General features: G+C 47.3%; 1 protein-coding gene across 5 annotated transcripts in view; it reads left to right on the top strand.

Annotated features, from left to right (window-relative positions):
• The window catches only part of LOC119397741 (dual 3',5'-cyclic-AMP and -GMP phosphodiesterase 11), a 532,132-nt gene that overhangs the window by 267,109 nt on the left and 248,935 nt on the right, over window positions 1-16,088 (top strand). The window lies entirely within an intron of this gene.

Raw genomic sequence — 16,088 nt, 5'->3', positions numbered from 1 at the left:
AACGCACGTGTCGCCAGCAGGTCTACAACCATTACCTTGCCCTAACCGTCCGTTTGGGCGCGTGGGCATCGATTTGTATGGACCACTTCCTCTGACTTCGGCTGGTAACCGCTGGCCATCGTCGCTGTTGACCATCTAACGCGATACGCCGAAACCTGCCGCCCTCCCAGCGGCTACAGCGCGCGATGTGGCCTCCTTCCTGCTCCACCGATTCATGCTGCGTCACGGTCCGCCCCAGGAGCTGCTCAGTGATCGAGGCCGTGTCTTCTTGTCGGAAGTCGTCGAAGCCATTCTCAAAGAGTGCAACGTCGTTCACCACAAAACTACTGCTTACCACCCGCAGACGAATGGCCTCACCGAACGCTTTAACCGCACGCTCGGCGACATGCTCTCAATGTACGTCGCAGCCGACCACACAAATTGGGATGCCATTCTGCCCTTCGTCACGTACGCCTACAATACCGCCTCTCAGCAGCACTACTGGTTTCTCGCCATTTTTCTTATTGTACGGCAGGCACCCGTCGCACACAATCGACACCATCCTTCCCTACAGGCCGGATCGATCTGAATGTGCGCCTATTTCGGACACAGCCAGGCTTGCTGAAGAATGTCGCGAGGTTGCGAAGACCTTTACAACGCACGAACAAGAGCGGCAGAAGAGCATTCGCGGTGGCACCACCACTTCTGAGTCCACGTTCCTCCCTGGAGCGCTCGTGTGGCTCTCGGTCCCGACCGCTGCAACTGGCCTCTCTTCCAAACTGCTGCCCAAATGCGAAGGCCCCTACCGTGTCGTCGAACGCACGTCCCCGGTCAACTACCTGATTGAACCCATTGAGCCATCTTCGGACATGCGCCGTCGAGGGCGCGACATTGTGAACGTGCAGCGCCTCAAGCCCTACCATGACCCGCTCATAGTGACGAGCTGTTAGGTCGCCGGGCGGCTCCCTTTGCGTACCCGGGGTAATTGTACAGAAGCATTAGAACGCTGTAATGGGCCGTCCTCTTGAGCGCCTTCTAGTGGGTCGCCCTCTTTGCCTCTTCTCGGAGAGCACGCCCCTCGTGCTCTTGCTCGTGAGAGTCTGCGAGTCTGCGCTCTGTCGTTACTGTCGTCGCTGCGCATCGTCGCCGTCGATCCCGCCGTCAATAAACGCCTTTACAATATATATATATATATATATATATATATATATATATATATATATATATATATATATATATATATATATATATATATATATATATAACAAGGACAGGTGGAGAAAAAGTCAAGGTGCTTAAGATCGGTGGTCGATTTGAGAGCTCGTAGCCTTACTGTTACCTGTTGCTGGAGGCTCAAAATTGGGTTGTCTAGGCTGATAACGGCGAGTAATTTGACTCACAGACACATAACTCTTGTTGATTGATTACTAGCGAATTCATTTTCACGTGAAGTGTAGTGAAGGCAAGTTGCTTAATCAGAAACTAATTATTATCCATCGTAGAGTACCTGCCTAGCCGAGCTGCAAGCGCAGGACGCACAGAGTGAGCGCAAAGCCCTATTCCGAAACTTTGCGTGACCCTTTGGGCCTCGTACTTTTGCTTCGTTTATTTTAATCCCCTCTCCTAAAATTTTCAATTGGAAGTCAGTGCTTTTTCCGTGTTTTATTTCTTTTTTTTTTTTTGCTTCGGATCATGTGCAACATCGGATTCCTATTTCGCTATCCACTGTTTTGGGCTATTGCAGCTAGCTATTTGTGCCCCGAGAATTCTGATTTGTCCGTTTGAAGATGTGATATCTGTTGCACCGATGTGTAGTGTAATCTGCTTGCTTGCAATTTGTTGATCTTTTCCCATCTACGCTTTGCAATTCCGTTTTCTCTGGTGACAATAGTAGTCCGAGCTTGTCTAAAGTAGCGGAGAGGCTGGGAATCGCTGCTTGAAGTTTTGTCTGCATACTCCGCTCGTCGGGATAATCCGCCGCTTCCGTCCATATTGTAATGTCGTCAGCGTAAATAGTAAAACACGCCGTAGTGTCTTTCTCAAGTCTTTCTGCCACTCGTGTCATGGCTAGATTAAAGAGCATAGGTCCGAGGATGGATCCCTGGGATACACCCCTATCCAAGTAATAGGTTCTTGGGCTCCATCCCGGTGCCTTGCCATGGAGCTTGATAGGCCTGCTTTGGAGGAAGCTGCGGATCCAATTGTATGCCATTTCGCTAGGGTATCTTGCTGCCAATTCCTCCAATATGACCTCATGTTTCACATTGTCGAAAGCCTTACGCATATCAACTGCAAGGATTAGCCTGGCATCTGTTTGCGAGACCTGCGGTTTATTACTCTGCGGAGCAACCATAGACAGTCATATGTGCCCATGTTTGGACGAAAACCTGCTTGTGCTGGGTGTAGTCCCGGTTGTTCGTATTCAATGTAGTGTTGCATTCTCGTGTGTAGCATTCGTTCAGTCAGTTTACAGACTGTTGAAGTTAGAGCTATGGGCCGTAGATTTGCTGGCACTGTGCGGTCTTTGCCAGGCTTAGGTATGGGATAGATAAGCGATAGTTTAAGCGAATCTGGCACCACTCCGGATTCCCAGGACTCGTTGATAATTGCTAAAAGTTTGTCTTGGGCTTCATCGCTGAGGTTTCGAAGCTCTTGCCATGTGACTCCGTCGTGTCCGGGAGCTGATCTCGTTTTGCCCTGCGCCATTGCTGCTGCGAAATCCGCCATTGTAAAGGACCTGTCGAGTTCTGTTTTCAGGCCGTCAATCGCGGTAGTAGGCAGTGGCTCCGGTGGCGCTTCCGTGGCGTGAGGGAAGAAAGTTCGAATTACTCGATCTTGCAGTGTTGCAGCTTCCTCTCGCAGGAAGAGTTCGGCGAGGGGAGGCGCGCCTTTCTTTCTAGCGAGCAGGCTCCTCAAAATCCCCCACAGCCTTTTGGGGCCGTGTTCGCGTCCAAGCTTCGCGCATGTATTGTGCTAGTCGTCGGCTTCTGGAAGTTCTTGGTATTCCTTGATCAATTGGTACTGACGTTTAAGAGACATTAGATCTCGATGGCGCTTCCCTTTGTGCCGGTATTGTTTTGTGAGACGATTGGCCTTTCGCCATAGGTTTGCAAGATGGGCGTCCATGCCAGTCGTAGTGTCGTCACATGGTATAGTCTCTCTTGCTCCTGGTCGTGCCTCCGCGATCATAGCGCTCAATCCCTCAAAATCCGTAAAACCATCCACGGTAGCTACTCGAAATTTTTTCCAGTCAAATGCAACCACTTCCCTTTTCTCCCTGATCTTTTTGCGATTTAGCGTAATGATTATGGGCAAATGATCGCTTCCCCATGTGGTCGAATCTACATCCCATCTCCTTATCAACCCAGGAGTTGCCAGCGTCAAATCAGGTGTCGTGTCCTGTTGCCTCGTGCGTAGCCCTATGCGGGTTGGTATGTCGGGTATGTTACACACGTTGAGAGTCGACATTTCTATTGCATCGTGCAGAGCACGTCCTCTTGAGTCAGTCTTGACGTAGTGCTTGACATTAAAATCTCCACCCACCACGATGGGAAGGCTTTCGGCTTACGCCGGCACCTTACCGAGCCACGTGAAGGAGTCGTTTTGATCCTTGCTGGTTAAGGGTCTGTAGTAAACGGAGGCCACAACAATTGGCCGTTATCCTCGCAGGCATAGCTTTACTGCCACAATTTCTTTAAATTCGTTACTTAGCTCCGGAATTTGGAGTTCAGTTGCGGTACAGTCTTTTCTGATTGAGAGTGGCTTGTCCTTGCGACTGTTCATTCTATTTATCTTGGTCTATTATAGTCGCCTACTGAAAGGTACGGCAACCTCTAATGGTGCACGGTGACTGACTGACTCGTACGAAGGTGTGACGTGAAGATGCTCATCACCCTTCAATCCCCTTACCCCTTTCCCACCTTATCCCCAACAGCGACCAAGAGTCGTCCTTTTATTTCAATAAAGCTCACATTCATTCACATTCTTGCTTTTTTTTTTTCCTGTATTGTTCTTGCGCTGTTTACGTTCAGTACGGGCTATCAACTACAGTCTAGTCAGCCAGCTTTTTAACCCTTTCAGCCCTGGATTTTTTATTTTGGTCGGGGACTTTCTTTCTGCGTGTTTTCCTAATAGTTATGACGTCACAAGACCACAAACGAAAAATTGAGCCAGTGGTACAAGTATTAATGGATTTACAGACATGACATCAAATTAGGTCATCAGGGCTCAGCGGCTGTGAAATGAGAAAAATGGCATCTTTTTTCCGGCTATTCACTAGAGTACACAACATGTGAACCACGTCTCATTTTTCAGTGCGATACTCATCGAAACAGCTTCGGTACGTCGATCCGAAAATGGCGCTCACCCGCCTCAGCTGACCTGCCTCGGCGTCACCCATGACTTCGGTCAAGCTTCTTCTTCTTTGCGGCTTCCAGCTCCGCAATAATGTCACCATTTTGGTGTCAATGGCAGTGGGAATCATTGAAGAAGTATTCCCCCAAGAATGGGCAGTTTTGGTTTCATTTCCTAGATGCTAGGGTAAATGTTTTGTAATGGTGTCAATTGACACCGCCAGGGCCGAAAGGGCTAAGTACACTATGGAGATCTACAGCACATAACCAGGCGCTTTAGCACTATTAAAAGGTGTAAAAATACGCACATCGCCCGTCTCTTCACAGCGCCCGACGTTCTACATGTTTCCTCCGTGCAGCAGTGCGTTATTAAATGCGAAGCATTTCTTAGCGAACTTCTGTGACTTTGAGCGTATCTATCTATCTATCTATCTATCTATCTATCTATCTATCTATCTATCTATCTATCTATCTATCTATCTATCTATCTATCTATCTATCTATCTATCTATCTATCTATCTATCTATCTATCTATCTATCTATCTATCTATCTATCTATCTGTGTCTATCTATCTATCTATCTATCTATCTATCTATCTATCTATCTATCTATCTATCTATCTATCTATCTATCTATCTATCTATCTATCTATCTATCTATCTATCTATCTATCTAGCCGCCTACGACTTTGTGCTCTCCTGGCCGTTTCGTTAATCGGATGTATACCAAAATTGGTGTGTCGTAACATGGCCTTATTACGAACATAAATCACAGGTCATATCATGAAAATCATGACACGCATGTCATGTACAGCATGATTTACATTCCACGAACTTAGGCTCTTGCGGCCGTTCCGTTAATTTCATATACACCAAAATTGGTACGACGTGACAAGAATTCATGACGAACATAATGACTGGTCCTAACATGCAAATCATGACGCGCATGTCATGTGCAGCATGATTTACATGGTATGGTCTCTGGGCGCTCGCGGCCGTTTAAATGAAGGGATATATACGAAAACTGGTATGACGAGACATTTCTCTATGAAGAACATAACTGACTCGTGGTAACATGAAAATCATGACATGCATGTCATGTATGTCATGATTTACATGCCACGCTCATGATGCATTCGCGGCCGCTTCGCTAGCTTGATGTACACCAAAACTGGTATTGCGCGCTGCGACTGTATGACGAACGTAAATGAGACATGGTAACATGAAAATCATGACATGCATGACATGTACGACATGATTTACATGTCATGGTCATGGCGCATTCGTGGCCGTTTCGCTTGCGTGATATACACCAAAATTGGTATTGCGCGAAGCGGCTGCATGACGAGCGTAAGTGAGAGGTGGTAACATGGAAACATGACATGCAGGTCATGTACGACATGATTTGCAAGCCACACTCATGATACATTCGCGGCCGTTTTCCTAGCTTGATATATACCAAAACTGGTATTGCGCGACGCGACTGTATGACGAACATGAATAACAGGTGGTAACATGAAAACCGTGACATGATGTCATGTGTGTCATGATTTACATGCCGCGCTCATGGTGCATTCGCGGCCGTTTCGCTAGCTTGATATACACCAAAATTGATATTGCGCGATGTGACTGTATGATGAACATAAATGAGAGGACTTAACATGCGAATCATGTTATGCATGTCATGTACGGTATGATTTACATGCCACTGTCATGGTGTGCTTCCGGCCGTTTTGTTAACTGGATATACCGAAATTGGTATGGCACGACTCGAGTGCGTGATGAACATAAGCGACATGTCATGCATTGTATATACCAGAATATGCGTTTCATTGGCATGGTGTACACTAGATTGTGCATGCATGCGTGCATGGCAAACATGCGATATATGGTGGACTAGATGCCATGGCATGAATGATTTCATTTGGCTCAAAGACAAACAAGGCGATGTATGCAGCTCTTTGCTGGCTGCTTCGCATTACATCGATTCCCACAGTGCGTGGGATCTGCCGAATTTTTTTATTCCGAACCACTGGCATAGTTGCTTGTAAGTCCGCTGTGCGCCTCCTCTTCTTGCGATTGATTATTTGCAACACAAGTAAGCGACTCTCCTTTTGAGTTTAACGGCACACTGAAGAGGAATGGGCTAAATTAATAGCGTTGAAACCCACGTGTATACATACACATTACGAGAATCCTGGGAAAACAGTGTGAAAGAACCGCACGAGGATAAGCAATGCGAATGCGGAGTAAATTACTTTTCGGCGACTCGGCCACTCTTACCGTGATAAGAAGCTTGACAAGGAAAAGAAATACAAAAAAAGCAAGAACGTAAAAACGACCTCCGTGAAGTATTTCCGCACAAACTTCTTGTGACGGCAGTGATTGTACGACCACGTCTGTTCGGTTATAGTTTAACGACAAAGAAGGACAACGTTACATTCTAAAATAACCGTGGAGGCTCGGCCTGGGAAGGAAGTGTCCAAAACGTTGCCTGTGTATGCGGTCGAACTTAAAAAGAAGAGAGAAGAAACGAAACATACCTTCTTTTTGTCACGAACTCTCGTTATGATGTTCGTGACATTCTTCTTCCACGTACTCGTTGGTTAATGTGCGCGGCCTGCCGTTACTTAATTTTGTCCACCATTATTGGAAACACTAAATAAGGACAAAACAAAGAAAGCGCGAAAGAGAGACTCGGATACGTATACCTGCAGGACGCTGGGCACATTCACATATATTCCGCAGTGCCTGTCGAGTTACGGCTGTCATTCGCTCGCCTACGAAGGCCAAAAGGCATGCATATATATATATATATATATATATATATATATATATATATATAATATATATATATATATATGCTGACTACATTCGGGGAGAGAAATGTTGCCTCTGGAGATGGAGGTAATGACAGTGGTGGGAATAATACCTGTATAGGCGCTCGGTGTCGGTGCATGGCATATCCTTCGGAGTGCCTCGCTGCATACTTGGAACCAGACCTAAAACGATAGTTGCGTTTCGGATATCTTCTCATCTGCTATATGTGAAATGATGTATTAGCGACCTTATTTGTGTTGTCCAACCACCCCATATGAGCTGCGCTGAAAAAAAAAAGTTAGAAAAAAAAAGTGACTTCGCTGCCCAAGGAGAGAGAGACTCGGGTAAGAATAAGAACGTGGCCGCTTCGGAGGCTATTTGCATGCATAGGACGTAGAAGATTAATGACGCGCGCAAAGAGATTTAAGCTGTGACATCAGCTCTTTGTATCAGCGAGATACGCTACGGAAGCGTATGGACGTCTACAAGGATGCTGAGATAGAGGTATAGAGCACAAGAGAATGAATGTCCCTGAGGCGTCGTGAAGGTTTTCCTCGTAAGAATTCGGAGCCCCCAGCGGCAGGTACATACTAGCTCTCGTAGCGCAGGTTTAACTCTGGGTGCTGTTTACATGTAATACCTGCTAAGCACACACTCGATATATTCTGCTTATGATGTCATCGACAAAACGAATTACTCGACCATTTCATGATCCGTCACGTATACATAGCTGTTGCGTACAAGTACTGGAAGTGCATCACAAACTGCTGAACGCAACTCTAATTATTAAAGTCCGCTCGCAGAATGCCCACCGCGCCCTTACTTCGGTTACAGCGTATACTGTATACTTCGGCGTACTATTGAGAACGAAACAGTGAGCGAGTGCCGCCACACCTCCTCACGACACAAGCAATCTATAAGGTGTGGTAAGGGGCACACCCTCCCAATGTACGTATCACGGCGTGGCAGGTGCGGAAACTCCGTTGTGGGTCATAAACGCGAAGCAGCTAATTACCTAAACGGATTTTTCAATATATGTGAGAGATATAGATGGTGCAGTGATGGACTATAGAGTTGTTGCGCTGCTAAACTTGAGGACGCGGATTCGCTTCAGTACTATATGTTGTCGAAATGCAAAAGCACCCTTTTAACTGGATTTAGGTGTACACGTTAAATAACCCCTGCAGACGCTCAATATTAATCCGGAGTTCGCCACTACGGCACGCCTCATAATTGTGTGGTAATTTTTGCGCGTAAAACCTTGGAATTTAATTGAAATTATTTCTGTTGATTAATGTATACTGTGCAATTACATATTCTTCATCTGGAGCCGCTGTGGAAAGGATTTGGGCTCGCGACCTTGTGCTCAGCAGCAAGATATCGTAGCACACGCGATGGATAAAGGTGCGCGATAGATATTAAAGCTCGCGGCAAAACTAAATGACGCGAACAGCAACCTCTAACATAGTGGTGCCGTGTTACGTAAACGTATATATTTGTAAGGGATCGCCCGTTACGCATCACCATATGGAAAAGGAAAACATTTAGTTACGGCAAAATCATTTAGAGACGATGAATTGCCAAAGGCAGCAGGAAACACATTTTGCGTGGCAAACGCAGCCTGTTCGTTTAGAAGCGCGTAAAAGCGAGGGAAAAATCTGTCTGACGTCATATGTCTGGTGAGGTCCTGTTTTGTTGAATGACGAGTGGCGTGCGCAGCTGTCGCGCTGGGCAGCGCACCACCAAACAAGGAAGTGGCTTAATGGGCGGCTGTTGACGTCGCAAACAATACTTTATGCGGAGTTGGTCGGTGTGGGTTCTTTATGCTACCAACGCGGAGCGAGACGCCTGAGAAAAAAAAAAAAGAGAAAGGTTAGTGGAGCACCTAGCAGGCGTAATGAAAGGGGGATAGTATTGTCTAGGGACGTCAAGAGCGACCGTTAAACGGAGTTCAGCGCCTATTGGCCGCGAAATCGAGCAGAGTCGCCGCCTGGCGGCTACTGGCTGAAGCGCGCCTAGTGTGGATTGCTCCCTGCATCGTCTGAGCCACGTAGTGTTTGCATGTGCGCGTACGTCATGCATGTTCTCAAAGGGCGGTTTGTTCTGTTGTGTTAGCGCGAGTTTAACTGCTCGTACGTATACCTAACATGGTGTACAGAAGCAAATGGGCTTGCTCGGCGGAATGCGCATTGTAATAAATCGGTGAGTGCGACTTTCGAGAGGGCTGTGTACTGCCTGGTGTCGTATCCTTCGTTCGCCAGAATCATTTCAGTGTTGGTGCCGCTTTCTGGTTCAAGCGCATCCTAAAGTGCGCTTGACATAGTCCCAAACATGAGAAGCAATAAATAGTGTGTGAAGGCAGCGTTTTAGCGACTCGTTGGTAAACAAACACGAGGCTCGAGGCCATGCACTTTCGCGTTGTTGTTAGGTGTATAAATGCGGCACTGTAGTTCATCGGCTATGCAATGAGCTTCACTTGTGCTTAAGATGACCTTCTATTGTATACCGTTGTGGTCCCGCTACGGCGAAATATTTCTATCAAGGAAAATCTGACACTTCGGTACTCAAACTGTCCCCTAAAAAAACAGACAATGGAATAACACGGCAGTGATAAAACAGAGTTGCCGCGCGCAATTTTAACTTGGTGTAAAATCGACGCAGAAGCACCCGTGTGCTTAAATTTATGTACGCTTTGAAGAACCCAGATATTCAAAATTAATCCCGATGGCGTGCCTTACATTTCAGTCGTATAATTTCACGCAGAACATCATCTCTTTTTTTACATTATCTTGAGCTTTTGTGTGGAGTTGTTATAGTTTGATGGAAGGCAGCGGACATTATTTGTTTGAAAAAAAAAACACTTATTCCATAAAATAAACGGAACTTTGTTTCATGACTGTCGTGCATGTAATCACAGACAGACAGACAGAGGAACTTTATTGTGTCCTGGGACGAGGGTTCCTAGAAACCCGCGGAGGGCATCGCCCGCGAAGGGGTCGGGAGCCAAAGGTTCCCGATCGCTTCACAGGCTCCCTGGACCGCCCGGAGTTGATTCGCAAGATCCGGACTTGCGATGCATTTTAAGAATTCTGTCTTGTTGACGTGATGCTTTCTTGTGCAAACGCGCAAGCGGGGGCACCGCCACATTAAATGAGAAAAAGTTGCTAGCTGATCGCAAGCTGAGCACTTTGGCGAAATGTCTGTATACACGGCCATAGTGGCCGGCGACGGGAACGTTCTAGTCTGGAGGAGTCGGAGGGCGATCTCCTGGTTCCGAGTTAGCTCTCTGTGCGGATCTGGAAAGGATTTCCTGCCTAGCCTATAGTGTGAAGTGACCTCGTGAAAGGTGGTCAACGGGTCTCCGTCGGCGCCATCGCCACCCCCCTCCCCCGCAGCCTGCGGGGGGCTCGTTTGCCCGGGGCGGAGAATGAGTCCTCGCGCCCGAGCGTGAGCCACTTCGTTGGGGTTGGCGATGCCGTCGACGGAGGCGCCCATGTGGGCGGGAAACCACGTCAACTCATGAGGGAATATTGTGGATTTAGTTAAAATGCTGTGAGCAGCCAAGGAGATTTGATTGGCGTCAAACGACCTGACGGCCGTCATGGAATCGGAAAAGACGGGGCATGGATCTTTAGTTGTTAGTGCCAGAGAGATGGCGACCTGTTCGGCCACTCCTATGGACCTGGTCCTTACCGAGGCGGCACTCACAGTGCGGCCGCTCATGTCTACCACAGCGGCCACGAAGCTATTCGGTCCCGAGCGAGATGCATCGACGAAGAGAGCGTTTTCTCTTCTGCTGTTTAACTGAGAGAGGAAGGCTTTAGCCCGCGCTCTCCTTCTACCGTGATTATATATCGGATGCATATTTCGGGGAAGTGGGTGAACCATGATCGCCGACCTTACGGTGTCTGGAAGTGGAACTGCTCTCTCCTTAGTCAGGGGAGAGGTGATTCCTACTCTGGCTAGAATCGCTTTGCCCGCTCCAGTGCACGAAAGCCTGGAAATCTGAGCAGTGCGCTGCGCTTCTATTAATTCGTCGAGTTTATTGTGTACGCCCAAAGCCTCGAGTCTTGTGGTACTCGTTCTAGAAGGGAGCCCTAAAACCTTTTTGATAGTCTGTCTAATAAGGACTGCTAGTTTAGCCTTTTCGGCAGCGCTCCAGGCGTGCATGGAGGCGACGTAATTGATATGACTTAAAAGGAACGCATGGAAGAGCCGGAGGAGGTTGTCCTCTTTGATGCCTCCTCTTCTACATGAGATCCTTTGAATAAGCCGAACGGTGGCAGCGGTGTGCTGCTTCAACTTGTGTATCGTGGCTGCATTCCTGCCGTTCTCCGAGATGAGCATGCCTAGCACGCGTTGAATGACGAGTGGCGTGCGCAGCTGTCGCGCTGGGCAGCGCACCACCAAACAAGGAAGTGGCTTAATGGGCGGCTGTTGACGTCGCAAACAATACTTTATGCGGAGTTGGTCGGTGTGGGTTCTTTATGCTACCAACGCGGAGCGAGACGCCTGAGAAAAAAAAAAAGAGAAAGGTTAGTGGAGCACCTAGCAGGCGTAATGAAAGGGGGATAGTATTGTCTAGGGACGTCAAGAGCGACCGTTAAACGGAGTTCAGCGCCTATTGGCCGCGAAATCGAGCAGAGTCGCCGCCTGGCGGCTACTGGCTGAAGCGCGCCTAGTGTGGATTGCTCCCTGCATCGTCTGAGCCACGTAGTGTTTGCATGTGCGCGTACGTCATGCATGTTCTCAAAGGGCGGTTTGTTCTGTTGTGTTAGCGCGAGTTTAACTGCTCGTACGTATACCTAACATGGTGTACAGAAGCAAATGGGCTTGCTCGGCGGAATGCGCATTGTAATAAATCGGTGAGTGCGACTTTCGAGAGGGCTGTGTACTGCCTGGTGTCGTATCCTTCGTTCGCCAGAATCATTTCAGTGTTGGTGCCGCTTTCTGGTTCAAGCGCATCCTAAAGTGCGCTTGACATAGTCCCAAACATGAGAAGCAATAAATAGTGTGTGAAGGCAGCGTTTTAGCGACTCGTTGGTAAACAAACACGAGGCTCGAGGCCATGCACTTTCGCGTTGTTGTTAGGTGTATAAATGCGGCACTGTAGTTCATCGGCTATGCAATGAGCTTCACTTGTGCTTAAGATGACCTTCTATTGTATACCGTTGTGGTCCCGCTACGGCGAAATATTTCTATCAAGGAAAATCTGACACTTCGGTACTCAAACTGTCCCCTAAAAAACAGACAATGGAATAACACGGCAGTGATAAACAGAGTTGCCGCGCGCAATTTTAACTTGGTGTAAAATCGACGCAGAAGCACCCGTGTGCTTAAATTTATGTACGCTTTGAAGAACCCAGATATTCAAAATTAATCCCGATGGCGTGCCTTACATTTCAGTCGTATAATTTCACGCAGAACATCATCTCTTTTTTTACATTATCTTGAGCTTTTGTGTGGAGTTGTTATAGTTTGATGGAAGGCAGCGGACATTATTTGTTTGAAAAAAAAAAACACTTATTCCATAAAATAAACGGAACTTTGTTTCATGACTGTCGTGCATGTAATCAATCGGTGAAAGTTCTGTGCTAAACTCTTACCCTTTTATTATGTTACTGGAGCAAGAACAAGTGCGTACGCGTTGAACGTATCAGTGGCGCTACGGCTAAAGCGCTGTCGATCACGTAGCTTTCCTGACTAAACTTATCAACTGTCCTACATTTCATGGAGAATTGAACAATAAAATGCGTATTCGCGCGAGCAGTGCTCATTGCACAGGAATATGGACTGGTATACAAATGAACAAGAAGTAAACACTTAAGTAGTTAAGTCGTGCTACAGCAGCGCGTAAAACACAGAACACAAGCCCAACACGTACCGGGAAACAACGAAAAACGTCATAAAGTGCGTAAGCGCAAAGTGTCATTCAGGGCGAGCATCCCTTTCATCGGCAGATTGCGCTTCTCTCACTAGTAATAGTAACGTCGGATGATCTTAGTGCGTCGATTCAACAATGAAGAGCGTATATATTACCACTAAGCTGCAATCAACACATTTTATTCGCCGAAAATCGGCTCAAACCGCTCACAACGAAGCGCCGCTGTGCGCATTTGTATACGCGCCTCCGACAGCCTCTCCACACTAACGCGGCGACGGTGCTGCCACCTCTAGGTCGGTCTCGCGGCGAATAGTCACTTAATCACACTATGTGTCTCGCACACTGAAGAGGAACTCGGAGCTACTTTCGCGTTTTGTCATATTAAGCGAAGCCTTATTTGCTTTTGTGTCATTGTTTCCTGGGGTTATATATATATATATATATATATATATATATATATATATATATATATATATATATATATATATATATATATATATATATATATATATATATAGATCAAAAACGGGTAAGGTAGGCTATGCGTCAGAGCCGGCTGTCCCATCGTCATGATGTTAATATTGAAGAAACACAAAAACAAGGAAAACCAGAAAAAATAATAAAAAATTTTTGATGCTCTATAAAATTTCCTCGCAAGATGTATTTGTCTGTACACACACACACACACACACACACACACACACACACACACACACACACACACACACACACACACACACACACACACACACACACACACACACACACACACACACACACACACACACACACACACACACACACACACACACACACACACACACACACACACACACACACACACACACACACACACACACAGTCGTCGTCGTCGTTCCATCATCAATAATTCCGTCTTAAAGTGCTTCCTTAAAGGCGGCATAACATGTATCGTCTCATCCTCACCGCAGTGACTTTCTCTTGCGAGTCGTCGGTATACTTCGTCGCCGTCAAGTCGTCGTCATTTCAGCATAGCGCGTGATCGGCGTACTCCATAAACATGCAGACTGCTTTGCATTATTTGCATTTGTTGTTGGTAACATAAGCGTTAGATGAGAGAGAGAGAGAGAGAACTGCGATGCGATAGGCGGGGAGCTGAACTGGAAGATCTAGCTATAGCTAAGAGAGAAAGAGAGAGAGAAGGAAGGAGGGGGTTAGAAACACGCATCAAAGATACGGAAGTTACGGAAGTGTCATGGTCGTTCGACGACGCTGCTTGATCGCACCTCCTGGCGCTCCAAGACTGTTTGCTCTGAAAGCGACTGGTCGCCGAGCTGTGGACTGTCACAAGGGGCTGACTCTTGTAGTTGAAGCGTGAACAACCATAGGCGTGCCGGCATGGTTCTCAAAAAAAAAAAAAGGGGGGGGGGGGGTCAAGTTCCACCGCTGTTCCCCCCGCCCGGTTGTTCGAGTCCGAAAGTCGAGTCTCCGCCATGGATGCAGAAATGAAATTGAAGCGATGACGTGCTTCTTACAACGGCCTGCCATTGGTACACGGCTTTCCGGGTAAAGGTGGGAAGTAAGCAGTTCTTTGAAAGCAACATCAGGGGTCCTTGGTCATCATTATCGTCAAAAAGCATAGTTTGCGATATACCTGCACATTAAAAATGGCGTGAAAGATGCGACTGAGTGAAGGTATATGACAGAGTTGGCGCCCCCCCATTACATGATTAAGGGAAGAGGGGGGAGGCCCACCCCCGTGCCGCGCGCCTATGTGGACAACGACAGAGGATGTGTTCAGGGGCCCCTGGCTGCAGCCAGAGGCAGCACTCTCATCCATTCCTACGCGGCAACAAAAGGTGTTTTTCAAAAGGCATGTTGTCTCGGGTCGAGATAATCAAGATATAGCGTGAGGTCGCAGGGACGGGTCGAGACGGTGAAGGCTTGCGCATGCAGAAAACAAGGCATAGTTCACATGGATCATGCAAAAATCATGCGAGAACATTTGTTGCTGCATCAGTTCGTGATAGTGGAATGAATTCAACTACGGCAATGGGCTGCTGCGACTATATATATGCATTTTGTAAGGTGGACATCCTTTCGAGTGCGTGTCCTATTGTAAAACAAAAACAAAAAAAGCGCACATTACTCCAGGGGCGTAGTCAGAAATAATTTTTTTTTCGGGAAGGGGGATGAGAAAGGGGTTCAATCACTGTTTATGTATGTTCGTGCGTGCGTCTGAATGTGTGCGTGTATCACATGCGCGTTGAAATTATATCACATGCAAAATTGAGTATGTTCGGGGGGAAAAAAGGGTTTGAATTCCACACCCTCCCCCCCGCCTCCCCTCCTGGCTACGCAGCGCATTACAATATCGTGGTCAACGTTATAGAGCTTTAAATGACTTGCCTCCATTATACCGGCGGTTTTACGTAATTAGAACCAAGGGTTTAAAAAAGAAAGTGGTTAACCGCAATTGAATAAAACCAACCACATATGGTTTGCCGTATGTGGGTCTCCTTAGAATATTTTTTATATTGCACTAACTTAATTGATTAACCAAGATCAATTATGCAAAAAATTTTATATTCACTTTAGGGCCAAGTGCGTTTCGTTGCATTGTAGAGGGCATTTCCAAAACGGCACCGTCGATACGTTGAACTTACCCTTTGCGCGTTTAACGACATTTACGCTAGCCAAAGCGACTCGGTGTTTGCAGTATCCGCCACGAGATGGCGGGAGATGCGCGGCAACCATAAAGAATCAGCTGTTGCCGGCATTTTCTTTCGGTTCTCTTTTTCCTTCATATCGGTCCGGCGCCGAGGGTGTTCCCCCTCCGCTTTCCGCAAACTTACGACGGCGCTCGCAGACGGCGTGCACGCACGCATACGGAGCACAGTGGGGCATGCACGCACGTACAGACGCGGGCAGGAAACCCAGCCGAACAAAACTTTGGCTGCCTCGTGGTGGAATGTGACGCGAGAGGCGCGGCTCAAGCAGACGACGTCGAGTGTGGTGCGTCGTCTGCTTAGGCCTAACCTGTGGGGAGGGCGGACCAGCTGACGGCGAGGGC

This window comes from Rhipicephalus sanguineus, chromosome 1 (assembly GCF_013339695.2).
Source record: "Rhipicephalus sanguineus isolate Rsan-2018 chromosome 1, BIME_Rsan_1.4, whole genome shotgun sequence".
Lineage (NCBI taxonomy): Eukaryota > Metazoa > Arthropoda > Arachnida > Ixodida > Ixodidae > Rhipicephalus > Rhipicephalus sanguineus.
The sequence above is the reverse complement of the archived record's forward strand: the minus strand, read 5'-3'. Positions and strand labels throughout refer to the sequence as shown.